Here is a 26,900-nt window from a genome sequence, read left to right on the forward strand (position 1 = left end):
TGCTTCATCTCTCCCAAATCCAAAAAGCAGGGGAAGTTCATTGCCCGCAAGCACTCGGGAAACTTTTGCTTCCCACTCCTGCTGTTTTTGGGGAGCCCTTTTCCCATGACCTCCCATCACTAGGCGCCGCTTCCCAAAGCTCTGCTCAAGGGATGTTGCTACAGGGCATCAGCAGAAACCGATACCCTTACGTCAAATTGTAATCTCCCCAGAAACGGATGTGGGTTGTGACAGGAAAAGACAAAAAACTTCCCCAAAATGTCTCTGTCACCCTTCTGCCGCAAGCTGCGAGGAGCAAATGGACACACTGAGTTCCCCAAGAGAGCTGAGAAGCTTCAGGATGCCCCTCCTTGGTCAGAAAAGCAAAGGGGTAAGTGGAACTGGAAGCAAATAATTTACTGGGTGGGGATCTCTAAATTCAGCGTGGAGTTTCCATGCAGTAAGTCTGAAAAACCACAAGGTGATATATATGTTGTACCTCGCGGTTTTAGGACTTACACGGCTCTGCCGCTGAGCCGCTCTGCTGAGCGGAGGCGCAGCAAAGCCCAGTTTCACGCAGACTTTCGATCCTGTTGCACACTCAGTTACTTCCTAACACAAACTGGGGTTGGGACGTGCAGCCACAGCTCCCCAGCACCCATGGAGAAGAGTATTTCATCTCTTCTTCCAGCTGGGTTCTGCACTGTAAGTTGGTGCTATGAGAAAACGGCAGAAAGATTTATTCTTCGTAGTGGTCTGTCCTCTCATTTAAATATTCGTACGATTCTCACTGAAATGAATGGAATGTTATGTTTTAAAGAAATGCATTGTTACTTTTATTTTCCCCATGGTATCCTGGCAACGAGGCACAGTCCTAAAATACAGATCGCTAATTTCATATCTTATACATCCTTTGGCTCTCGGTAAAGGGTATATCAACCTTCAAATACTCAGAATTCTTTTTTGCTGTTTTCCCAGCTTGGATTGGGAATTATTCTTCTGGGTGTGCACATCCCTGGACTGCATCTAGGAGTTCTTGCTCAGTCTTTAGTTGAAGACAATGCCTTTTTTCCTAGAATAGGCAAAAATTATTACTGAGAGATGATTAGATAAACGTATCACAATTTGGTTTCCCAGAAATGGTCTGTTAGATTGCAACGACATATGTCCAGAGACAGGTTCCTTTTGCCTAATGCCATCCTTTTATCCCAAGCTGTATGTCCTTCAGCACCCTAAAGAATTCCTTTTTATTTGTAATATTTATGCCCTCCAAGTACTTGTTGAAGGGTATAATTTCCCTCTTAGTCATCATTTAGCTGAGCGATACATATTAAGTTCCTTTAATCTTCACTCATAACTCAGTCTCTTCAGACCCTTAATCATTTTTATTGCTCTTCTATGAATTTCTTCCAATTTGTCTGCATCTCTCTGGCAATGAGGTACCCAGAATTTAATGCCTTATTTTAGGTGTGCTCTCCCTGCAGCAATACAAAAGAAGTTACCTCCTGCTACTTTTATCTGCCACTGATTTAACAATATGCTGGAATCACGAAGTAGCTGCGAATCAATTAAAATAGGTTTTAAATGGTTCAGCGCTCAGAATTACCATAATGCTTTTGCGGCACCACATGCAACAAGAAAGCTTGAAGCTGGGTGAATCCTGCTGCTTTTGGAAATACGTGTGTGTGACTTCAAGGGCAGGGAAAGCTTTTGAACCTGATGCATGCACAGCACTGGGATTCTCTATAATACGCATAAGGAGTTACGACTGAGAAGGCAAATGGAGATGGGTTCAAGTTGGCACCAGAAATAGCTCAGAAGTGCCGATGGCTGGAGGGTTTCATGCTGCTCCTCCTGTAATTCTTAGATATGTGTCCTTTTAGTACTTAAAAGGAGCCTATAAGAAGGATGGGGACAGACTTTTTAGAAGGGCATGTTATGACAGGACAAGGGGTGCTGGTTTTAAACTGAAAGAGGAGAGATTCAGGCTGGACATGAGGAAGAAATCTTTGCCCCTGAGGGTGGTGGGAGCCTGGCCCAGGTTGGCCAGAGAGGTGGTGGATGAACCATCCCTGGAGACATCCCAGGCCAGGCTGGACGGGGCTCTGAGCAACCTGAGCTGGTGAAGATGTCCCTGCTCATGGCAGGGGTGGAACTGGATGAGCTTGGAAGGTCCTTTCCAACCAAAACTGTTCCATGGTTCTGTGACACCAACCAAGGGCTCATCACAGCAACAGTAAAACCAGGCAAGCCAGCAGCCAAGGAGCTTGACATTAGGTTGGTTCAGGCTCTTATATAAACTATTTGCTTTAATTAAAAAGTTTTTTAAAAGTCTTTAGAAATCTGTAACACATCATGAGCTTTGATTAAAGTGTTTGTGATAGCTAAAAAGCAGAGTAAATGGGGAAAGATGCTCTAAGATTTCTCTGGTCTCTGCTAAAATGATCAGGTGGCCTCTCTGTCACCGTTGCGTGTGACTCCTGATTAAAGACATGGGTCGTTGCGTCTGAAGCCAATGGGAACTTTGCTTCTGGCTTCTCCTCTCTCACATGAACAATCCTGTTGTTTCCTATTGCTCTTGTGAATTAGGAGGGAAGAGCATTACCCTTGGAGCCATTGCATTTCTGCTATAGCATAATCTTTTCCTTTTCCCCTCTGTGTCATATATTTAAACTGTCACTCTCCAGATCTATTATGCATGTTAAAGTATTTCGTCACTGAGCCACTGGTCGGGAATTGTAGCTCACTGGGCCACATTTTGTGCACTCCACTGCCCGGAGTTTTAACTTCCATGTCATTTATTGCCTTTCCTCCAGCTTCTGAATTCAAAATGAAACATTTAAAATTTGATCAGGGATGTGTTTTAATGAGTGCTTGGATTACATGTGTGCCTTATTTCCTTAACTAATTTTGACCTCAAGAAAAAACAGATTAACTGCATTTTATAATCTCTTTCCCCTGCATACTCTAATCTTTCCTCTTTCCCATCTGTTGCTTCTCATTCGTGCCTAACCTTGAAGTCCCTTTCAAACCCCAGACTTCAGCAGAGGCTTCAGAGTTGAAAAAAAACACAGATTGTGGCATGAAGCAAATATACATATAATATATGTGCATGGATGTGCCTTCACATATGAATCTTTCTTTGTGAATTATTTACATTCTGGCTAAACACCCCAGATTGCTGAACAAAAAAAAAATTACTGTCTTTTTTAGCTATAATGTATAAATATTTCAAGTACCAAGGCTGATTTGTTAACGTTGAGCTCATGGGATAAGTGCTTACCGTATGGACTTGTCATTTGTTGCAATAGAAATTCCTGTATAAAGAGCAAACCCTATATGATAGGAGACCCAAGGGGGACACCAGTGTCCCTCAAACCTGATGAGAAGTTGCTACCTGGCCAGTGTTGGGGTAGGAGGGACGAAATGTGGAGCGCAGCTATGGGGTCTCACTCTGCCACGCTTTTGCACACTCGGTTTTGGCTCAGATGATACCTGGCTCAGTCAGTGACTGTTCCCGTAGGTAGGATGTCACCAATGACGTCAACGCATGAGATCAGCCTGCTTTTAAAAGCAGAGATGGCCATGACATGCTCCTTTCCCTCTGGACCAAAGGATGGGTCCTGACCCTGTACAGCTGCAAAGAGATGAATTCCCAAGCACACTTATGCTAGCTTAGCCTTTGGTTTAGATTTGCAAATAAAGTCATTTAACTTGCTGGATGTTGTGTGAAAAATATCAAGATAGATCAACTGTCTTTACCTTCAAAGTTGTGAAAAACATTATTACAAAGATAAATCGCGTACCTCTTTGCTGACGTAAAGTGTTTTCTCCAAGAGTTATTCTTTCTGCTAATTTCAGAAAAAATGAATATTCCTTTTTTTCTGCCTTTTTTTGTTTTGCTAACTCAGGCTTTGTTACAAAATCATTTGAATTTGCAATGATTCTTCTGGTCCACCTGCAATGATAAACACTGATAAACGCTTCTTTATTATAATTTTTAATGACTATTGTAGCTACTACAGAATTTTGACTTTGGGAAGAATACCAGAGGTGGTAGAAAACAGAGAGATAAAAGTCAGTCTCTATCATACAAGCTGAAGAAATAGTTAAGGGAGGGATGAATTTCATACATATATTATCTATTCTTAATGAGTATTTTTTTTCTATTTACATAATTAGAACAGCACCATACTTGAACCTGTAAGGAATCCCTTAGTTTCTCATCGTGCTGGTTACATCCTCTCTCCCAGTACCTAAAAGCTGAAACATAACAGCAAAGCTTCTGCACACTGGGAATATCTTGCTGAATCAGGCAGTTTGGTGCAAAGCCAATTCCTGTGCCTCCCGTGGTCTCGCATGAAAAATTGCTTTTGTTGAATAAGCGTTGACCATTTAATATACAACGCTCATGACTCACCATATATTCCAAGAGCACTTTGAGATATTACGATACTATCTCTGTATTTTTACAACCTAAACGTATTCCCTTGAGATTTATTCAGCTTTGCATTCTTTTTCTCATACACATTTCCAGGAGTTTTATGGGGGGAGCAGAGCCTAACCATTGCAGGCAGCTCGCTTAATTTAGCAGACTCCTGTCCTTTCCAGTTCACCCACCTGCAAAATGGGAATAATAATAAGCACTTAAGGGAGAATATTCACATGTCTAGCTTGAGACCTCTGATGTTTGGCTCTCCAGACACTCAGCAGAGAGAAATAGCTTCTAATTCAGATGATTTGAGTGGGTTTCTAATGGAGCCTGATTCTGCTGCTGGAAGACCAAGTTCTCAGCTCAAGCACCCCTACATCAAAGCCACACACTGAGCATCCTCTTTCCTACCTCATCCTGAAACCATTTCCAAGCTCAGCTTTCCACCATGGAGCAATATCTGATTAACTCAGTGGTTTTCCAACATGCAAAGAGGAGCGGGTTGCAGAATGAAGATCACGCATACCCGCGGTGATCAGCGAGGGAGAATGAATTAGTATTTCAGCAGCACTTTACATGTATTAAGCTCGGTGAAAGTGCTATTAATTATCAATATGGTCGGTCATTATTATTCATTAGTGGTTAGAGCAAGCTACCAAGACTCAAGATCTTTGCCTTTCAGTCTCAGGGCTGCGACTATGTGATATCGAGCAAGTCACATCACTTCTCTCATCCTCATTTTTCCTGCCATTAGGATATCTGCCTCATTCTTAAGTGTGATAAGAACCTTAATTAGGCTTGAAAAGAGCATTGAGAACTTCTGGTGAAAACTGAAATATTAACATCAGGCATTGCTATAGAGCAGGCGAGACAAGAATCTCATCCCTATTCAAAGAGCTTGTGCTGGTGCCATGGAGCACATCAATGGCTCGTGAATTCTACCCAGAACTACTGAGGACAGAGAAGCACATCGAGCCAGTTCTCCTCAAAGTGAGAGCCAAGAAGCACCACCGGGGAGTTTGGATTTGGAAAACCCATCTCTCCGCTGCTTTTCTTCTAGTTTTACAGGCAAACTGCCCATTGGTATGCATAAATGGATATTTAGCCATCTAAATATCTGCTTCTGGACACAAAAATACAATTGTGTGTTTCGCATCGAAGGACTGGCACAGAAATCAATCTTTATTTCAGAAAAATCTTCTCTTCAGCGTTCAGTCTTTGTGTTGATTATATTAATTAGATCCCGATTACAAATGAGCCTCATGTCCCAGAAACTAATACGCTTTGCTCAAGAACAAAGACTTTCTGCATTTTATCATCATTTTGTTCATTAATTATTCGGCTTTCCTGGCAACGATGAGAAATGTTTATTTCCCTGGAGTATTTCTGGGTGGTAAAATTACCATGTTAGTCGTGGGCAACTGGTGCTGTATTAACTCGCCAAGGTGATATTGCCATATTTAACGATGCTGTTTGGAAACCTGGCCACCTGGTTGCCACAACATCCTTTGGCTATTATTGATTTATTCAATTCCCTTTATGCTTAAGACAGCGGCTGCCAGCTCCTGACTGCCTGAAAGCGTAACAGCCAGACAAAAATGGAAACATGACAGTGACACAAACACTACCGAGAGGTCTTAGTCTGCATTTTAAGGACTGTTGTAAATCAGAGAGGTGGAGAAAGATAGATTAGTAATGCCAGTGCAGGGAGGTGAATGTCTATGTATTCCATCCCATCGTAAAACCCAGCTACCTTCCCCAAACTGGAAAGCCAACCCCAAATATCTGAGATGAGATGTGTAATATATCCACACATACATCCTTTTTGTCAAGACGTGATTATGGCTGAATGTGCTAATGCAGATTTTTCTGTGAATTTGACCACATGCTTTGCTCTCCCAAAAAACTGTACTTAAAAAAGTTACTTTAATGCAACGTCAGGCTTGAGATCTGCCATCTGCTAAACCAGGAAACCTTAAATTCACTATCAGAACCAATGCTTGGCTGCTCTGCAGTTGCCATCTCTAGTTTTTTAAATCACTGTTTATTCTGTTAAATTTATGCCTTAGTGCGTAAAAATGTCCACAAACTATAAAAGCAAATGAACAATGTGACACGGGTCAGTGTAGTAAAGACAATAACTTTAAAATTATCAGACTCTAAAGACTTAAAAATTTCAAGGCTTAACCTTACGTAAACCCTTGGTTTTTAAATTTAAAATCTCTACGCCTAGTATTTCAAGTCTTGCAATATCCTTATTCCTTCTGACTACACTTTCAGCAAGCTGGTTTACCTCTCATGTTGGACTAACAAAGTACCGTATGTTTGAGAGCTGTTTATTCAGAATAGATTATTCTTTCTGTTGCAGAACATATGACAACTGGTCTCAATTGCTCCTGTAGGAGTTTTTAAGCCAGCACTACACATGCTGTAGTAAAATCATGCAAAAAGCTTTGGTGCTCAGTTTCACGTGCTCCCATTCTCAAATTCAACCTACATATGAACAACGAAAAATGCTTGGGAAGTATACGGGGATGCAAGAATACCTGTATTTGATTATTTACTTGGAGGTGACGCTCCTTTTTAAGAGGGAGCAAACTTCTGTGTGGTTGAACCATTTATTAAATGAGTTCTATAATGTATTAACTTCAACAAAATATTCTTCTCTGATAGGCTGCAATTTCAGGATTTTGTCCACTTGCCCAGGATTTCCAGTGGTTCATCGCAAGCAAGAGTCTGAGGGCAGAGTTTTTGCCCATATTCTTTTACATAATTAAAATACATTGGAATGTCTTTGAAGTTTTCTGGAGTTAATCTCTGTAAACTTGAGCCTTTCTTGATAGTCTAAGATTTAGGGCAAAATGAGTGTGATGACTTGCTTGAACATATTTTGGAATGGATATTTTGTTTGGGGACCAAGTTATTTATTATTGCACTTGGATTTTGTTTGCAAGACTTGTAGTGTCAAAAAAGGTATTAATCTCTTCTGATCATCTCATGAGTTGAGAGCTACGTCTAAAAATGATGGGGCACAACTTTCAGGAACGTTAGTGATGGGTGTCAATCCATGTTTATAAGTGAGTATGCAACCCAGATGGGATAGCTCTGCTCAGAAAAGAAAGATGACTCTTCCAATAATATTTTAGGTATTGTAGTAGTTGGCATCCTGATTTATCTATGAGAGAAGGACATCCGTGGAATTATGGGCTGGAAAAAAGGCTGCACAGCTACATACCTGTGTGATGGAGCTATATAAGAAGTCAGATCCTTGTGGGTCCCTTCCAGCTCAGGACATTCTATGATTCCATGAAGCAGCCAGACTTCTGGAAAAGTTGGATGTGTCTCCCACAGCAATGGACATCGAACATATGGATCATTCACAGCTAGTCCAGCATTCTGGGCTGTGCCAGGACAACTGCTCTTGCCTTGCACTGATGGGCTCAGCTGGTGTACAAACCACAGAGAAAAACTATGGAAAACTATGGAAAAGGAAAATACTCTGATGAGAAAATGCAAAACTGCCTAGAAAAACTGCTGTAGCACTGTTGCTTTTTTTTTTCATTCTGAATCAAAAGGAAATGTCAGTCTGACCCATATGCTGGGATCCATGCAGAAGCCCAGAAGACCTATATACATGCTGGAAGACAAGTGCCCAGATGGTGCCTTCCTTCATTCATTGCAGTCCTGGTAGGTAGCAGAAATACCTCAGGGCAGAACTGGGGCTGAAAGAATAATCTTAATAAAACAGACAGCAGTGATCTATAATAGGAAATAATCACTGAGGTTTTTTTCAAAAATATCTAAATTTCTATCTCATATACTTTTCTTCCCAACACTGGCAGAGCTTTCTTGTACTGTAAAACACTGAGAAAATGTCCCACTTACCGGTGTTCTACTGTAGCAAGGTTACTGTTAACTTTATTAATATTTACTTTCCTTTACACTACCGCAAAGTCATTAATGTGATACGACTGCCATTATCTTTATAACAATAAGTATTTATTAAAAGCATGTACAGTGAAAATTGGTAATACGATGAAGCATCGCAAAGTAGAATGCAATGAATCCCTTAGGAAGAATAATAAAGATTTCTGGCTCTTTTTATTCCTTCAACAACTTCACAGTATAAAAAAAGCAAGATAACAATGCAGGTTTGAAGCTGCTTATCAGAATTGCAAGTGCTCTGAGTGTTTATCCTCACGGAAAGCTGGAGGGATCCATTTCTAGAAAATTACTATTGCCTGCCCTTTTAGCAAGAAACTGTCTTGCTGTTTCTGTTTAATTAAACTGCCGCTGTCAATTACTACCTGCAAATAACATAAAAGTATTGAATGGTGAACTTGGGAAGGCACTCAACAGTCACCAGGGCGTTCTGAACTCCCTTTGCACTCCCTGCACATTTATTGAAGGTGGGAGGTCTGTTGCGAGATAAAATTCCCCATTTCCATCCATTCTCCGCTTCCTTCAAGAAAATAAAAATAATCTCCCGTTGATGCGGCACCTCTGATTAAAACATCAGCATTTCCATCCCAAATTGCAATATTGATTTAGTCCCAAATGCTTTGTATTTGTTGAGCCTTTCCTGTTGTCCTGGTGGGGTTTTCCTCCCGGGGGTGCAGAGAAGAAGAGACTGCTCTGCTCGGCTCTTCTGCATCCCTAGCATTGATCCAGAATGCCCTGAGTTGGAAGGGATCTGCAAGGATCATCAAGTCCAGCTCCTATCCCTGCATAGGACAACTCCTAAATAATCAAAATAAACAAATAATTAAAATAGATAATTAAATCAATAATAAAAATCATTGGCTTTTAGCTCAGGTATTTAACCAGGCTCCTCTTCTCTTTACTGGCACGTCCTTCTGTTTTGAACTCTAACCAAGGTTTTATTCCTGATTTTTTTTGTTTTCCCCAGGAGGAAAAGCAGTTGAATTTTTAATTTAGAATTTTTCATTTCTATAGAATTTTTAATTAATATAGAATACCCTGAGTTGAAAAAGACCCACAAGGATCATCAAGTCCAACTCCTGTCCCTGCACAGGACAACCCCCAAATAGCAAAAATAAATAAATAATGAAAATACATAATTAAATAAATAATGAAAATTGTTAGCTTTATGCTCAGCTATTTATCCGGGCTCCTCTTCCTCTCTTTCCTGGCACACCCTTCTGTTTCCAATTCTGTAGTCAAGATTTTGTTCCTGATTTCTTTTTTGTTTTCCAGGAGAAGAAGCAGATGAATTTTTAATTTAGAATTTTTAATTCATATAAAATTTTTAATTTATATATAATGTCCTGAGCACTGGAACAAGCACTGGAGCACTGGAACAGGCTCCCCAGGGAGGTGTCACTGCCCCAAGCCTGACAGTGTTCAAGAAGAGACTGGACAACGTCCTCAGACACACAGGGTGACCTGTGGGGTCGTCAAAGTAGGGACAGCAGTTGGACTCCATGATCCTTGTGGGTCTCTTCCAACTCACAGACTCATGGAATGTCCTGAGCTGGAAGGGACCCACAAGGATCTTCAAGTCCAACTCCTGTCCCTGCACAGGACACCCCCACAAATAATAAATATAACTAAACAATTAAACGAAAATAATAACTAATAGAAATAAACAACACAAATAAATAACAGAAATAGTTAGCTTTATGCTCAGCTATTTACCCAGGCTCCAGGGTCGGCGTAGAGCGGTCCCAAATTACAGGAAGACAAAGAGCCGTCCTTTCTTTCCGCCCGTACGCCGTGTTCCCTGCAGCTCGGCTGGAGACTTCCTCAGGCAACAAGGAGTCCCACAGCTGGGTCTGGCAAGTGTTGCTGCAGGAAAAATTACAATCTATGTTGTTTTGTTTTGGTTTTCTTTAAACCAGTTACCAGCTGAGCAATGGCTCCTGGTGCTTTCTGCTATTGGGGAGATGAAAAGGTGACCTCTGATAAACTTTCTGGGCCAGCACCCTCTTACCCACACTGCACGGGTTATTAGCTGCTCCAGAAGTCCTCTCCCTTATTCATAGTCTTCCCTTTTTTCAGCCCAATTCTAGCAAAAAAGAAAATAAAAAAAGACTGTGAGGACAAGTGTTAGTGACTTACACGGTATTAAATGAATTGGATGCAATTTCTGACCAAAGTAGCTGAATTCTTGGGATGATATAACCAGAGAAGCTCCACGGTCAAGTCGTCTTCTTTTTTGGAGCGTAATTTTTCTGTAGGGAGCTCTTTCAGTGGGGTTGAAGGCACTGTGCTCTTTCCAATGGCTATCCATAAAACAATTTTTCCCCATCAGCTTAGGATGTTCAGGATAATCAACTCTGGGGTAAGATTTTCCATTATGTATGTGGGCTGTACAGTGTGTACATGGACTCCAAGCCGTGTTTTCAAGGTGTACAGAAACATGAAAAACCATTGCAGTAGAGTGAAATGTGAATTACATTCAGTTTTCCTCCTGTCTGGTTGGCCCAGCGCAGTTCACTGATTTTATTTATAGATAGACTGGGCCCATGTTCAAGTATTTACTTTAATACCTGCTGATCCCACACACCTGTAAATCTTTATTTTCAGTCACTTTTATAATGCTCTTATTGCAGGAGGGCATCTAATGTCCCAAACTACTGGAGATGGGACAAGATCCTGGCCCAGTCAGATGTAGGGACAGGATCAGCCCAAGGGGAGATACTCTGCCCTTTAAATAATAATTCCATCAGTTCCAGCACCTCCATCAAAACCATTTTCATATGTACCTTGAAAAAACTGCTCCACTAAACATTTCCTAAAGGATACTGACTTTACTCTTAAGGTTCTGAGCAGCTTTTTCCTACTGCAGGTATTATGCTTAATTTATGTCAGAGACGTTACTTCAAATAATAAGAATATGAACATGATAAAACATAGAGGTGGAAGAACCACAGCTAAAGTGACCCATTTATTTTGTGTCCCAAATGGCTTCACTTTTCCCTCACTCTGAATTCTCTCTTCTCACCATATAACAGATTTAGTTTTGATCCATCCTGGCAGAATCAACAATGTTTTGTAAAAGTTCTTTTCAGTCTGAGCCCTTTTTTTGTGATAACAACTAAAACAGTACAGAAAGAAGATTTGGATTATATTTGTGTGTGACTAGACTATTGATCTCGCAGCCCAGGAGAAAATAAGATTAAATGAGTGTGATTTTTTAAACCTGACCAGGAGGAGGGGGTCAGAATGAAAGCCAAGCACAAGTCAATGAGGTGTGTGATTCTGCAGGGACTCCAGCTCCCTCAGAAAATCAAGTTGCAGTGTTTATATGATGTAAATTCAACTTCTTGAACTCACTGAGGACCTGGTTTTCCCCAGGGAATATTTTCAAACTTCTTAAATTTACCTTAGTCTGGTTACCTACATGCTGTGTGGAGACTGCAGCACATCCTGGTTTGCAAAGGATGATCCCTGTCTGGAATACCTCTGTTCCCACCCCTCATTCACCAAAATCCAGCTTCGATCCAACTTATCTGACCAAGGGCTTTCCCTTGGGGATGGTGGAGAAGCACTCACAGCAGGTTCTTCTCTGAAGTTCAGGTCTCTACCCTATAAATCCCACGTAGATAACACTCTCCATGGCACCTTGTAAAATAAGCAATTTTCTGCTACCAAGGAAACAAATTCTTTTTCTCAATCGTATCTAAACTCCACCAACATGGTGACAGACACAGCATTGCATCTGAGTTTGTTTTTGACAGCCTCATACATTTCTAACCCTGCCAGCAAGAATAAATGTATGAAGCTTTTCACTTTAAAGAGCTCTGGAGCAAAATGGACTTTCTGGGACCTGTTTCACTCTTGTCTATACCAGACTTCATGCCCTAACATTTCCCACCGTTTCCACCACTGCTTTATTGTAAGGGTGAGGTAGAATTTAAGAGCCAGGATCAAATCCAGACCAAGATGCCTTTTGAACAGAGGAAATGAGGCTGGGATGAGAAAGACAGACATCAAAGATCCCAAAAAATATGTTTTTTCACCCCCAGAACCTGTCAGGACAAATCTCACTGTGTATCATCCCCCCGAGGCGCTGCTGGGACAGAAACAAGGACCATCTGCTGCATCAAACAGCCTCATCTTGCACCGGGTGTCACGGCACGAGGGATTCAGGCACCAGCACGTTCAACAGCGTCCTTGGGAAATCCTCTGAAATCTCAGTGCAAGAGAAAAGCAATCTGGAGGATGCAGCCATGACCATGCGCGCTGTCCCAGCCCTTGCTAGGACAGACGTGGAGCAGGACCTGGAGAAGTGCACATTTGTAGCAGTGTTTGACATGACATATCAATATTTTACTACATTTTCTGGTTTCCTAATGAAACTGTCAAGATTTTGATTCTCTAAGATATCAGCTTTTTTTTTTTTTACTATAATACTATTGTTTCTTGATTATTCTATCGGCAAATGTCTGCATGTTATTCCAGTACGAAATGAGAAGAAATGAAGGAATTCCAGCATTTGCCTACAAAATGAAACTGCCACTTTCTGAATAGCTCTAATCAGCTACCAAGACATCTGAAAATCATGTCCTATGTTCAGCCATTATGAGCCTATGCAGGTATACAAATTTATTTCTCAGAGAGAGAGGTTTATGGGATCATTCGTTTCAGAAAGCTATGTAATGTCTTTCTCTTGTGTTCGTTTCTAGAGCAATCAGGAGAGTTGACTTAGTTGTTAATTGTTATGTTTCTGCTCTTTGCTGCATAGAGTGCACCTTCCACGTATTGAGCTGCTGCCAGCAAAGAGTTCAACATCAGCAGACCCTTCCAGGGTGTTTTAAATACAGCCCTTTCCTTTTTCTTTTAAAGCTGAAGTTAAATTCAATAAATCTTTGCCTACATTATCAGAAATTTGTTTCATATTATGGGTGCAAAAATGACTTGTTCTCCAGCTCAGCAAAGACAGATCACTCAGTGTAAATCTGTTGTATTAAAGCCCATTTCTCGCTACAAATAAAGAATTCCCAGTAAGAAGAAAACACTTTCCTTTTCCTCCTCGTTCTCACAGTTCACACAAGGTGTAGCCTATGCATTTAAAAGCATTTGTGTTTCAATATTCGAAAAATAAAGCTTAAGTGGATAGATACAGCAGTAGGCTCCTATAGCAGTGAAAAGGGCTGGACTGAAACCACTCTACATAATTATACTGGGATACTGGGGCAAATTCTCTGTATGAGAGAGACATGTAAATTTTTGTGTAAGATCTTCAGGATGCTGATGCACCCACTGAGAAGGGTGATGCCAAGCAGGTTATTGTGTATCTATCCAAGGAGTATCTTCAGTCCTGGATCTGAATAAATGTGTGAGGGACTGTACTAACCTGGAGATGACAAGGATATTGTTTAACTAGTTAGAGAATGAGAGTAAAATATGCCAGATCTCAGAATTGACCACTCTTCAGTGGTGCTTTTCCTCTGATAAAATGTATAACAAACCACTTTTCTTGTGCCCGAAGAGGAAACCCAGGGCCCATGTCCATGAGAAAGGACCCACAGTGCCACTCAGTCCTACCATGAACACCAATTAAAATTCTTCCATAGGCAAACCAGCTTTGCATTGGTTTTGTTTTATTTTCAGACTGCTATTATAAATAATAGCAAAGGAAAACAAAGTTTTTAATTTGTGCAAATGCTTTGACAAAGTTGCGCTTTATCCTTGTACAAATATTACTCCTGTAATGCTGCCAAGGAATGGCCTTGAGCATCTGCAGCCAAAAAACCCCCAGACCTGCTCTCACCTGATTCCATGAGACCTACGTATAATTCATGTTTGCAGCTGGCATTCCAGCTCTTCAAAAATTGTCTACGAGCACCTTCTGACTGGGAATCCAGCCTGCTGTTCCCTCACAGAATTCTGTGTAGCATTTCAGGGCTGGCCATGGCAAGTTTTGCAAGCAAAAAGTACTTGTATTAGGCAAGATGAAAAAAATGGAGACAAAGGGCAAGCTTTCAAATAAGCAGTTCCCTTCTGAATATTTGGACTTGTGTGCCTGAGTGCTTATCTGTTCTCTTACAGGAATCCAATAAAAGATAAACTCTCTCCCCCTAAAAGCCATTGCCTCACTTAAACCCTAGACCATCATGGCTAAAATACAAAGATCATGACGGAGACAAGAAGGGAATCTGTTTAACTAAAGAGGAATAACTTTATACAGAAATCTAATATTGCATAATTCCCCATTTCAGCTTCTCAAGTTGTTTGCAGCCTGTGGTCAAGTGGGGAATGGAGAGAAACTCCAGGCAAATCCAGTCGCAGATGCCACCTGCAGCACGAGCCTCAGCTCTAAAGTTTCTGTTGAATCTCTGACTCCTCTATCTCATTTGATAGCAAACCCTGTTAGGTATGAGGCTTTTCCCAGTGCCTTTGGAAACTTTTCAAGTGAGGGTTCAATTAACCTGCATGAAAAGCAATGTGAGAATAAACAGAAATTGAGTGATTTTGGAGAGACACAGGCTGCAGCTTGAAAAGCCGCGGGCGTTTTATGATTCCGCCATTGCGTAACCCGTGAGCTTGCAGATTTGGAGATAAAATTACAGACAGAATTGAATTTAAAAATCCCAAAGGACATGCTCCTTGATTTTTCATGAGGTGTCCAGACTAGACTTTTTATTCCAACATAGTGCTTACATTCCAACCTAAAATTCAGAAAGCCACACGTAGGGTTAACTACTGAACAACTACCGAGTATTTCCTGGATGGCAGAATCACCTCTTATGCATAAGCAGGCTAAAGAGAAACCTCCAATAAAGCATAAAAATCTTCTAAATTCTGCTCCTGAGTCCACGGGTTGGACCATTCTCCAGCTCATCACTGCTTTAAAGATGTTTTTGCATAGCAGGTATGTGCCAGTGGTTCATTACTCTTAGAAATATCTGCAGATGATTTTGTGGCCATAAAACCTTGAACACAGAACAGAGGAAGTTTCTGAACATGCCTTCTGGTGCCAGGGAAGGTAAATTCTGGGGAGCACTGTCTGCCAAAGAATTTTCAGTTGCTCTGCCATAGCCAATGCTTTTAGTATATCTGTAAAATAAGTCAATACACATTTTAATTAGTAGAGATGGCATTATAGCATCTTCATACATAGAAAAACTGTGGGCACATCATGACGTAGGGTTTTTTTCCAAATCTCTAGTATTGTCCATGTATGGTAAAAATACTAGTTATGGTTCATTGTAACGTTGCATGTAAAACTTAGTTATTTACAAATTCTGGTAGTCCAAACTAAAACAGGCAAAGAAAGAGAGAGAGAGATCTGTTTATGATGGAAATTCATGTGAAATCTGAACTTAAAAGAGAAAATCTTATTTTAAAAGACAAGGTACGGTAGTTAAAATGCCCAAATACTTCTTTGTTTCTGTATGCAACCTGATGTTCCTTGTGAGTGCTGTGACACTCCAAAGAATAACTTCCCACCTGCCAAGAAGACAGAAGATTTCATCGCTATAGTCCTTTGGCTGGTTTTCCATAGTAGTTGTCATCTTCTGCAGAAGCAGGAGAGCAAATTCAGGTCTCCATCCCTCAATCGCGTCCATGGTTCACTTGTATAACTTTTTCACATCAGCGGTAGTTCAGGGAAATGAGAGAACTACAATTGTCACTTTTAATAGGTTAAGTTTTCTCAGGTTAAAGCAATGTGTAGGGAATGTCTTCCTACTAATTAAAAAGTTCATCTCCACGTATAATAGACCAGGACAAATGAAGCATATATATTAATACAAATATAAAAACACCAGTGCGAGATCCAAGTTGTCTGTCTATCTAAACATTTCTGTGTCCCATCAGTGGCTTCATTATTTAGATTTGCCCCTCACTGTCTGCTGTGGACACCTCCTCCATCACTGACCAGTTAAGACCAACCCTTGCTGTGGACAGAAGTGACACAAAATAGAGAAGTTTCACTCTGAGAAGTGAATTCTGGCACCGGAGACAACTCGATCTAATGAAAGATATGGCTCCTTTGATTATGCATTACTTTTAGGGTCCTTTTCAAAACTCCATTTGGGTTGCAAATGATTTGTAATTTGTACTGCCAAGATTTAGCCACCCTAGCAGTAGTGACTTCTTTCTCTCAAGTCATTGCTACTGGCTGGATAATCCAAGACAGCAAAGTATTTAAAAAGAAAAAAAATGATTGAAATTATTGCCAACATGAACCAAAAAGAAAAAGAAGAAATATGGCCTGAACCACAGATGCTTAGACACTGATGTTTGTTTGTTTGTTTTTCTGAGTGTATGAGGAACAGAGACATGGACAGGTTTAAACAGTTTGCCAGTAGAGAGGAATGTCCTTTATGAGTCCACCTTCTGCTGCAAAACCCCAAACCCTGAGATAATACCTCACCCAAATGTTTCACTGTACTGCTATATGTTCTACATATCTCTTTGCCATTGAAAGCCTTTGCTAGGAAAATCTAGTAGAATTTCAGGGACAAAGCTAGGCTGACAAACTTTAAGCATGGACAAGGCCATTGCTTCAAATTATCAGTAGACGTCACTGTGGCCAATCCATTGAAATAGTTCCATTATTCTGATTTTTAAGGTCAGGAAATGGTGAAACAGTGAAACTGTTGCAGGAAAGCATATTTTAAGTAATGCTGAACCAAAAACACTGAGAATAGCCTGGAGGAGATCAGCGCCTTTCATCCAGTTCCAAGAGAGTCTGGAAACACTCACATTTAAGTTTGTTAACCATCCTCTAACCTTTTCTCCCTTCTCCTTCCATCTACTGTGGTCTCTCCACAGGCGCCTCCTTCCTGTTTATTAGTTTACTTTCTTTTAATAAAAATAAAAATGAAAAAACCCACAAACCCATGGCTCCCATGCTGTTACTTCAGCTGCGCATCTCTGTGCATCCAGCCAACACCTTCTTGAACCTGTCCAGTTATCATTGCAGAGTGCTTTCCAAGTGAAAAAAAGAGAAATATTTATATGAACAATATGTTCTTGACACTTGTATGGTATTTGCTGTCTCCAAATATTTAATTTTTAATTTTTAAAAAGTGCTTAATCGCCTTACTGAATTCATTACATGCTGAGTCCCTTGGTTTACGATTTGAAAACTGGAAGAAAATGGGAAGTCAAATTGGTCTTGTCCTTTCTTGCGCTCCTGGTGACTGGGTACCACAGCTCTCTCCCATCTCCATCCCCATCTGGGTTGGTAACTGGTCTGAGCACAGGAAACAAGGCAGAAAATGGAATAAATCTTGATTTTCTTTATCAGGTAAGTGTGCTTTGGAAGGCTAACAGAAAGAAAAGCACAATATCTGAGTGCTGAGCTGTAACTGGATGCACAAGAGGCAGATCACTTTTAAGAAGATGCCATCGCTTTTGTCCCTGCTCTTATTTAACCAACTTTTTAAGCATACTGATGTTGTTGGTCCTGTTAATGCATTTTAATTCCACTCTTAAAGTTTTTGCATGCTTATGCATAGTCAGGGACATTGCCCTGATGAACTGTTCACTGGGAAAGGGCGCAAGAAGCCGAGCTGACCATGGGAGCGGGAGGATGGTTTCCTTTTAGAATCAAGTAAACAATAATAATGCCACATACCATGTAATTACCACTGTTCCCGCTTTGTGACTGTTGTCTCTGCAGGCTGGATTTGTTCAGCAGGTAGAAAAGAGAAGGGGGAAGGAAAGAGCCATAGATGCTCTGACAACTGCACATCTCCTCAGCTAGCCACTCATCACCTAGAATCATAGAACGGTTTGGGTTGGAAGGGACCTTCCAAGCTCATCCATTCGAACCCCTGCCATGAGCAGGGACATCTTCACCAGCTCAGGTTGCTCAGAGCCTGGTCCAGCCTGGCCTGGGATGTCTCCAGGGATGGTTCATCCACCACCTCTCTGGCCAACCTGAGCCCAGGGTCTCGCTGCCCTCAGTGTAAAAACCTTCTATCTAACCTGTGTCCAACAAGATGGTAAAAATACGGGGCAGCAGGTTCAGAGAGTTGCGGGGCTAAACTGGGATGGGAAAATTCAGCCTTATTTTTCACTTCTCCTTGAGGATCAGTCTGGAGTGAGGGGTTGTCAGGCCCCTCGGGTGAGTGGTGTGAGAAGCACCAAGAGCCAAATGTGCCACCATCCCACCAGAGCGACATTCCCAGGAGGAGATCAGCTCTTGTGCGGAAAGCCAGCCGTTTCTTATTGCGCTGGACTGAAGAAGTGCTTTTAAAGAGGGTCATTGCCACTGCGACTGATTTCAGATGGTAGAAGGAAAGCAGCTTGTGCCTTCCCCAAACAGACCTTGGAAAGTCGCTCTCGGGTCAGCACAGGCTCGTTTGCAATGAAGCAAAGTGCACTGAATGCAACCCTACCTATAATTAAAGACCTGTGCTTTCCTACATATGTATTCTTAAAACATCTGTACGCATAATTACAGTACACCATTTAAACAGCTTAGCATGAGGCAGACGTTCTTTTTCACCAGGAGATTGCTTTTAACAACACGGTGTACAGCAGAGTTCGCAGATAAGGCCAGAAGTTCACCTAATTATCTCTCTCTTGGCAGTCACTGTCCTTAAATTTACATTTTCATAGCGGTACACCAGGCTTTCTGTTTTGTTTCATGATGACTCCCATTCCTCTTAATGCTTAATTCTCCATGCAACACTTTAAAAGTTAAGCATACAGCCCCAAGCCTGGGCTCTGTCTATGCAATTAACCATGAAGAACGCTGTGGAGCTTAGTGCCATTTCCTTACGTCTTCCCTCCTCATTGCTTTGACATGTGCTGTTAGCACTCTTTTGTTAGCTGAGAAGAATATCTAGTATCTGTTTTGCAGGATTTATGCTGTTTTTGCCAAAATACATAATGTTTGCATGGGATGTGGTGTCTGTAGTGTGGCAAAGGGTATTCAGAAGGAGACCAAATGTAATTTCTGGCCCACTAAGCCCCAGTTTCTGCAGAGTTTGGCTTTCTCCAAGTTGTGGGGAAGTATTTAATGTCTGAGATACATTTGTTCTCACCTGGGGGATTTTTCAGCCTGGAAAAAGAGATTAAGGAATCAAATTCAGGATGTTTAAAAATCTCGGCTGTTTTCCAGTGACTTTTTATTTTTAACTCTTTTGAGTTATTTTCTCTTTCCTGCTTGTCTGAAGTGTCACCCCATCTCAGTTCGGTTGCTTGCAACCTCCTGATGATGAAACCATAGCTCCATAGCACTGATCTGAGGTGCCTTTTACAATGTAGGATCCAAAGCTGAGGACCCACTTGGGTACAATTTTTGAGGCAGAGGAACCAAAGTTTCTCTGGGCAGGAGTCCAATTTTTACCCCAAATAAAAAGACTGAAAAGATCTGTTGGATAAACCGGGTGATCCCACAGGGATGGGAGGCTCTGGAGTTTCTCTTTCTGCTGGAGAAGGCACTGCTAGGCTGGAAAGTACAAAGCAGAACTGTGAAGGTTTCTGCCATCACACAAAGTCTATGACATTATTTTTTTAGCATGGGAAACAGACAAAAAAAGAGAAAGGCAGCTGCCCAAATAAGGAGCTGGCTTAGCAAGACCATGTTTTATGAACAAACTGTGGTCTTGCAGGAAGAGGGCAAACCTGGGTTGGGGAAGAAGATACAGAGAGGCTTAGAAGTCAGAGATACTGGATGTTAATATGATTGAGAATGGAGACAGGGAAATCAAGACATCAGTGCTTGCAAACAGCAAAATGGCATCACCCTGAGAGGTTAGAAGGAGAGGACACAGATGGACAAGGCTGCTGACATTCTGTGAGGCTCCTTCTCAGAGGAACAAAGTGTTGGTCCTGCTGCTTTCCAAACAGATGAGCCCATCGCAGTCCCCAGCAGCTCCCTCTGCTCAGGCAGCACAGCAACTTTGGTTTGTCTGTGTGGATTTTTTTGTCTCTCCTGATAACAACATTCAGTGACAGACGATCCCACGTGTGACCGCAACAGCTTCCTGGGGTGAGTCCCCTCTTGCGTGTGCCTTCCTGCGTCACAGCCCGATTCTCATCATCACCGACCCCAGTTGCACAATCCAGCCCCTATCTTCCAGCCAACGGAAAAGCAGTTCACGTCCAGCTGGTTTATTCCTGTCACAGATGTGAAATGTGACAACCCACAGATCACGCAACTTCCACTGCTCCAGACTCATGGACCTCCTCCCCTGTCTCTCTGATCAGCGGTCCAAGCCACCAGCATCTTCTCCATCAAGTGAAGACATCCTCAAGGTGGGATGTGGGAAACCTCCCAAAGATATAGAATCATAGAATCACAGAATAGTTTGGGTTGGAACAGACCTTCAAAGGTCATCTAGTCCAACCCTCCTGCATCCCTACAACCTCTAACTGCATCTGCACAGACCCCATGGAGGAAGACACAAGGGGCCACGAGGCTGTCAGCACTGATGCTCTTCTGGTTTGCAACACGCATCATGCCCCAATGGGCCAGATTTTATCCTTAGTGAATCCTTATGATCACACCCAGGCCACTTGCTACAGCACAGTCACTATCCCATGACATCAAAGGTTGGGAGAGTGAAAAATGGGTCAGATGGTCCTGGTGCCAGCTGTCCAACCTCTCTGGATGCTCAGGAGAGAGGAGCTGCCACAGCACTTGCATCTCTTGCCCTGACAAGGGGAACAATCTATCAAATGTCAGGTGATGAGTATCCATCCAAGATTTTAGGTTTAGGCTTTTTTAAAGAGTCAATGGGGAAAAAAAAGACGGCAGAAATGGCTGCAGGGATGTTTCTCTCTTTGGACTCTATGAAGAGCTTAGAGAGTGAGCTTAAATACAGATAAACACATAAATGCCTGAAGTTAACTAAGATGTGTGTTGCTCTCACAGGATGTGCTGACTGTGACCCATTGTATTTGCTTTGTCCCCACGCACCAAAGCCTCCGAATATCTATATTAGGGATTAATTTCTTCCCTGGAGTTTTGAACATGAGAATTGTATCCTAGTAGTCATACTGACAAGATTTCTACACATCCTTACAAAAAAAACAAATGTAAAGATTTCTATTTCACCAAAAGACTTGGACTGGCAGAAATGACACTTGCCTGTGTCTGACAGTGAGACATATTTCAGGGTGTTCTTCTGAATAACAGAATATAAATAGATCATATTTTCATACTAATCAAATTGGGAGGCATTCCATTATTTTCTTGTCTGTAAGACCAGTGAAAGCTAGAAAGCACATACATTTGTCCAAATAACTGTAGCTGCATTCTGTGTGAATTCTGTTTGGAAGCAGATGGTTATGAAGACAAGTCTTATCAAGTATCTTTAAAGAATGTAACATATACTGTATAAATAAGACATGCCTAATGTCTTGCTGTATTCCTGAAGGATCTGAATCCTGTTGTGATTCAAACTACAAGAAAACAGAGCTTCTCCTTCTATAAATGGAGGCAGAAGCTATGTTAAAAACAGTTTTTCTTTTTGCTGTTTCATTAAACATCGATTTTCTGTGAAAAGATTTTTCTATGCCCATAATAAAACAGGATATTCTTCAGCTATGGGTCCAACTCCTCCTCCCAGAAAACACGTTTAATAGTTTCAGCACAGGTCTATGCTTCAGGTGGTCTGGTTCTGCTCCTGTACTTTCTTCTGTTGCACTGTGTGACCTTAGAAAAGTCAGTTCCTGAAACTCGGTGTCCTCCTTGAAAAATGAAAATAATTCTCCCCCAGCTCACAGGGAGGTTATGAGCCTTAACAAAGCAGGGTGAGTAGATATCAGTATGAAGAACAACAGAGAAATACCAATAAAAGAACAAGTTCCCTTCTTGAGACTCCGGAAGAATTCAGTATTGATCTCAATCTCCAAGAAATGCAGAAGGGAAACTTCTGTTTGCAAAAACAGAGAAAAGCATCCACATCACTACACAATGTAGTTTCACTATTGACTTTTTTCCAAGGATCTAAAGAGAACATCCTTTGCAGATGTTTCTTTGTTTCATGAGTCACATTTTTAAAGGCTTATTCCCTAGCATTGAAAAGCAACTTAGTTCTACTTTGGGGTTTCATTCAGCTATATAGGAAGAAAAAATTTGCATCCATCAATCTTTTATGGTCATCTTTGATCTGGGGGCCATGGCGATCAAGGGGATGTGCTGGTTTTATTCTGCTGTAGTAGGAGCGATGCTCAGTTTTTCTAGGGATCTGGGGTTTTTATCATTAGACAAGATAATATTAGCAAATTACTTTAAAGGTATTTAAGGCTCAGGCTATTGCCCCTTCACCCATCCTCACTGTTGTCACCTAATGAAACACTGACCCTTTGGGCTGAGCAACATGATGGTTGCACAGTGACCAGCCAGATTGCAGCAGCACCAGCACATTGGAAAGAAACTTGAAAGAAGAAATGTTTGTCACTCGTTAAGGGGAAGAAACTGGTGGACATTAGGTGTCCGATGGACTGCTATGGAGAAGAGGCATCAACTGTGATAAGATTGAGCAACACACTGAAAAGAAGACCCTGGGTGCAGTGAAGAGTCATGAGAGAGGGTGGCAGGAAGGCATGGGCAAAGGTGAAGAGAAGAAAAGGATGAGAGGAAGAGGGACTAGATGGCTTGATGCTGCAAACATATGTAAAATGTCAAATAACACTACTGCATATGCAGGAGCAGCTAAATTTAGATTTGGGTCAGTTTTGCTTAGGGAACAACTTGAACTTCAGTTGGACTTTGTTGGTGTGTTTGTAAAATCTAGTCAGTCATGCATGTCTTATGAAAGGGAAGCTGGAGAACAAGAACAGTATGGGAAAAATCACTTGAGGACTCTGATCCGTCCAGGCTAATTGTAATTGCAAGAGGTTTTTATGTTATTGTGCAGCAGTTGATTACACAGGTAGGGATTACAAAAATCCTGCTAGGTAACTTTGACCATATATGGAAACTGCTCAGTAGGATATTTTATCAGAAAAAAAACCAAAACAAAACAAAACTGTATGAATTGTGTCTGAATTACAAATGTTATTAGAAAGGAAAACATACCACAATATGATATGATTATTCTTAAGAAGGATAAGGAAGTCCAAGCAGTGGGCTACGAAGATGATGAGGGGTCTGGAGCATCTTTCTTATGAGGAGAGACTGAGAGAGCCGGGGCTGTTCAGCCTGGAGAAGACAAGCTGAGAGGGATCTGATCAAAGCCTATGAGTATCTCCAGGATAGGTGTCAAGAAGATGGATCAGACTCTTTTCAGTGGTGCCCAGTGACAGGATGAGGGGCAACGGGCACAGACTGAAGCACAGGAGGTTCCGCTTGAATGTGAAGAGAAACTTCTTTCCTTTGAGGTGCCAGAGCCTGGCCCAGGCTGCCCAGAGAGGCTGTGGAGTCTCCTTCTCTGAGACATTCAAACCCGCCTGGACACGATCCTGTGTGATCTGCTCTGGTGACCCTGTGTTAGCAGCTGGGTTGGACTGGATGATCTCCAGAGGTCCCTTCAACCCCAACCAGCCTGTGATTCTGTGCTGTGATATTGCAGTGAACCATCGGACTATGTTACCCCAGTCAATGATTCCTGCTGGGAAGTGATAAATGCAGCTCCCAGACCTAGAGATGAGCTCTGATATCAGCTGCCACCGGGCAGGACGTGACCGGCTCTCCCAGCAGCCAGTCAGATAACATAATAAAGATTTCTAAACATGCTCACCTCTTCCCTTTCAGCAGAGTCACAGTCATCTCTTTTCCTCATCAGTCTGGAGAGATTTTATTCGTGACCACACGTTTCACAGCGACTATTGGAATTTATTGGATTCCAGCCCTGCAGTACGAAAGCTCAGTCAGAGTGGACTCCCAGTAACTCTGGTTTTGTGGGTCCACATAAGGATGGATAACCAGGATAATTTCTGGTTTTCTCCTGGTTTCTATTCTGGCAGTTCAAAGATAACTGTGTAGTTTAGAATGATATTCTAGTGCTGTTGAGAAAGCGTTTAAATAAGCCCTTTCTCTAAAGTGCACCTAATATTTCCATGCAATTTTCCTTTGGGTCTGAAGTGTTCTCCGGCTACAGAGGTTTTCTTGGAAAGCTAAAGGGGAAAGTAAATTAAATTTGACTGTTTCTTAGTTACCTGACCTTTCATATTCTGTGGCATTGGGATTTTCCAATAGTCTAGAATCTTAATTAGCTTCTTCTCCCATAATTGCCTTTTCTTTTCCTTTCTCAGCCATCCTACAGCCTCTTCAGTTGGTTCCTGAGAACTAGAGATGAGGCATAATTCACGGTGTCATTGCCGACTTCATTCTGGTCCAGTGCTGAAATAAACTGAAAAATTCTGAAAATGCAGCTGAAAACCTGCAGGTATCATGATTTATCCATATGTCTGTCTTTCAGATTCTTTGGTGGGCAGGGATGATCTGTACGCCTCTTTTGTTTCTCAGAATTATTGCTATTACTGTAACAGACAAAAAGGAGAGGGTTTTTTTTATTTTTATCTTTGTGTGCAGTAATAGTTTCTCATATACCCCAATGGCCTTTCAGTTGTAGCCAGGACTTTAACCCTACACAAGGCAAAACTCATTAATTTTTACTTAACTGTGCCTTTTATCTTGCTACTTTTCACAAGCTATTTGTTCCTTCCTGAGACAGCTTCCTCTTATGAGGCAGATGTTTTTTTCACCTCAGAAATTAAACTCCAGTTCCAACTATAGACAGTTTTATTTCATATGCTAAACTGTCACAATCAAAGGCAGAATCTCTGCTGAACAGGTCTGGAAACATCTGGCGCTTTTCTTGTGACTTTTGAGTCTAATTATCTCAATGCAGATTGTGATTGCTAAGTACGAAATTAAACTGCCCAACCTCAGCAGTCTTGGAGAGTTTGGGGTTTGGGATATTTTTTCTCCCCCTTTGTAACTATTTTCCCCACAGCCTTAAATCATGTGGAAATGGAAACAGTAAAAATATGTACCCAGAGAGCAGGCCACATGTGCTGGCACTTTGAAACATCACCACAGGAATTTCTTGCTGTGTTTTACAAGAACCGGCCGCTTTGTGCAGAAACCAGGGACCGTGGAGCAGTCGGGTATTGCAAACAGCGACGGAAAAGCTGCGCTTGTGGGGAGACTCTGCCATCGAGCCCGTTCACACAGGCAAGGGGTAGGGTAGAAATGAGGAAGAAATTGTTGCCCCTGAGGGTGGTGAGAGCCTGGCCCAGGTTGGGCAGAGAGGTGGTGGATGAACCATCCCTGGAGACATCCCAGGCCAGGCTGGACGGGGCTCTGAGCAACCTGGGCTGGTGAAGATGTCCCTGCTCATGGCAGGGGTTCGAATGGATGAGCTGGGAAGGTCCCTTCCAAACCAAACCATTCTATGATCATATTATTCTATTAAACCCAGGGATGTGAACCTCCTGGTGCTGCAGAAAAAGGAGCTGAGTGTTTCTGCTGCAAAGGTCTGTCCTGTGCTGGATGGAGTATTTCTGATCTGCTGCATCTGTGGTGGTCAGGGGAGCTGTGGAAGCCCAGGCCCTTCTCACTGTCTTTATTTATGTCACTCAAGTCCAGATCTGTAAAGCAGTGGCCACAGATATCACAAGAAAGATCGGTCTGTGATTCACTCGCTGCCCATAAAATGAGGGCAAGGAGCTACGTGACAAGTACATTAAGATCCTGTGACACTAAGGTAGCACAGTTAGAACTATGGATAGAAGGTGAAGCACAAAAGGACATAGAAACAAACTTCATTATTAAACTAGAGGGAGGACAACGTGGTGTCCAGCTTCATCTGCTGATGATACCATCACTCCTATAAGCTTTGTTAGGGAAGCATTGCCTCACCTTGGCTGTCTATTCTGAGGACAGATGATTGGCTTGGCAGCATTGCCCCCAGAAAACTCAAAGAGAATGGATTGAAAATGTGTCAGCTTCGGAGAGACCAGGATTTATGGTTTTTTCCTCCCTTTTTCCCCAAAAGGTGCAGAAGTGCTGAAGGACAAGACCCAGAAACAGAAACTGTTCATTTATCATGTACAGAGAGTCCCCGCGGCTCCAGCTTCAGACCCACACCCCAACCTCTCCTCCTTCCCTCGCCTTTCTCTCTGCCAGGTGGTGTCTAACACATACACCCACGCCGAGGAAGGAGAAAAGGAAAACAACAACAATGAATCACAGTGAACCAACTGATCACTCCATACATCTTGGAAAAGACCAGGCGGAGACTGCTGGTATTCCTGTTTTCAAACAGGAGTGCAGACGTGAAGGTGAGGACCAGGTGAGAGTGAAGGTTCAGAAGATGGGAAGGAAATCCTGAAGGAGGAAAGGATTTGCTCCCTGCAGACAATCCAAATAATGTGGTAGATAAAGGGTCAGTCAGGGCAGCGGTTGCCTACGTTCAGTGAGGTTTTCCAGTGATAAGTGTATTTCTAACGCTGAGGCACATGCCAGGAACACTCATTATTCTAGTCAACAAACACCTGACATTTTTCTGCGCTACTTGATTTATATAAACCAAATTGTAGCCTGGGAACCAGAAAAGGCTTTCTGACATAGAAATAAAAAATAATAAATTCTAATAAAAATGAA

The 26,900-nt window shown here is 41.9% G+C and overlaps 1 long non-coding RNA gene across 1 annotated transcript; it reads left to right on the forward strand.

The window, feature by feature from the left end:
* Positions 1-26,900, forward strand: LOC139828580 (uncharacterized). Its single transcript, XR_011740361.1, has 3 exons — positions 1-370; positions 24,545-24,678; positions 26,293-26,900. It is a non-coding gene; the product is annotated as an uncharacterized lncRNA (long non-coding RNA).

The sequence above is a fragment of the Patagioenas fasciata genome, chromosome 8 (genome assembly GCF_037038585.1).
Source record: "Patagioenas fasciata isolate bPatFas1 chromosome 8, bPatFas1.hap1, whole genome shotgun sequence".
NCBI lineage: Eukaryota > Metazoa > Chordata > Aves > Columbiformes > Columbidae > Patagioenas > Patagioenas fasciata.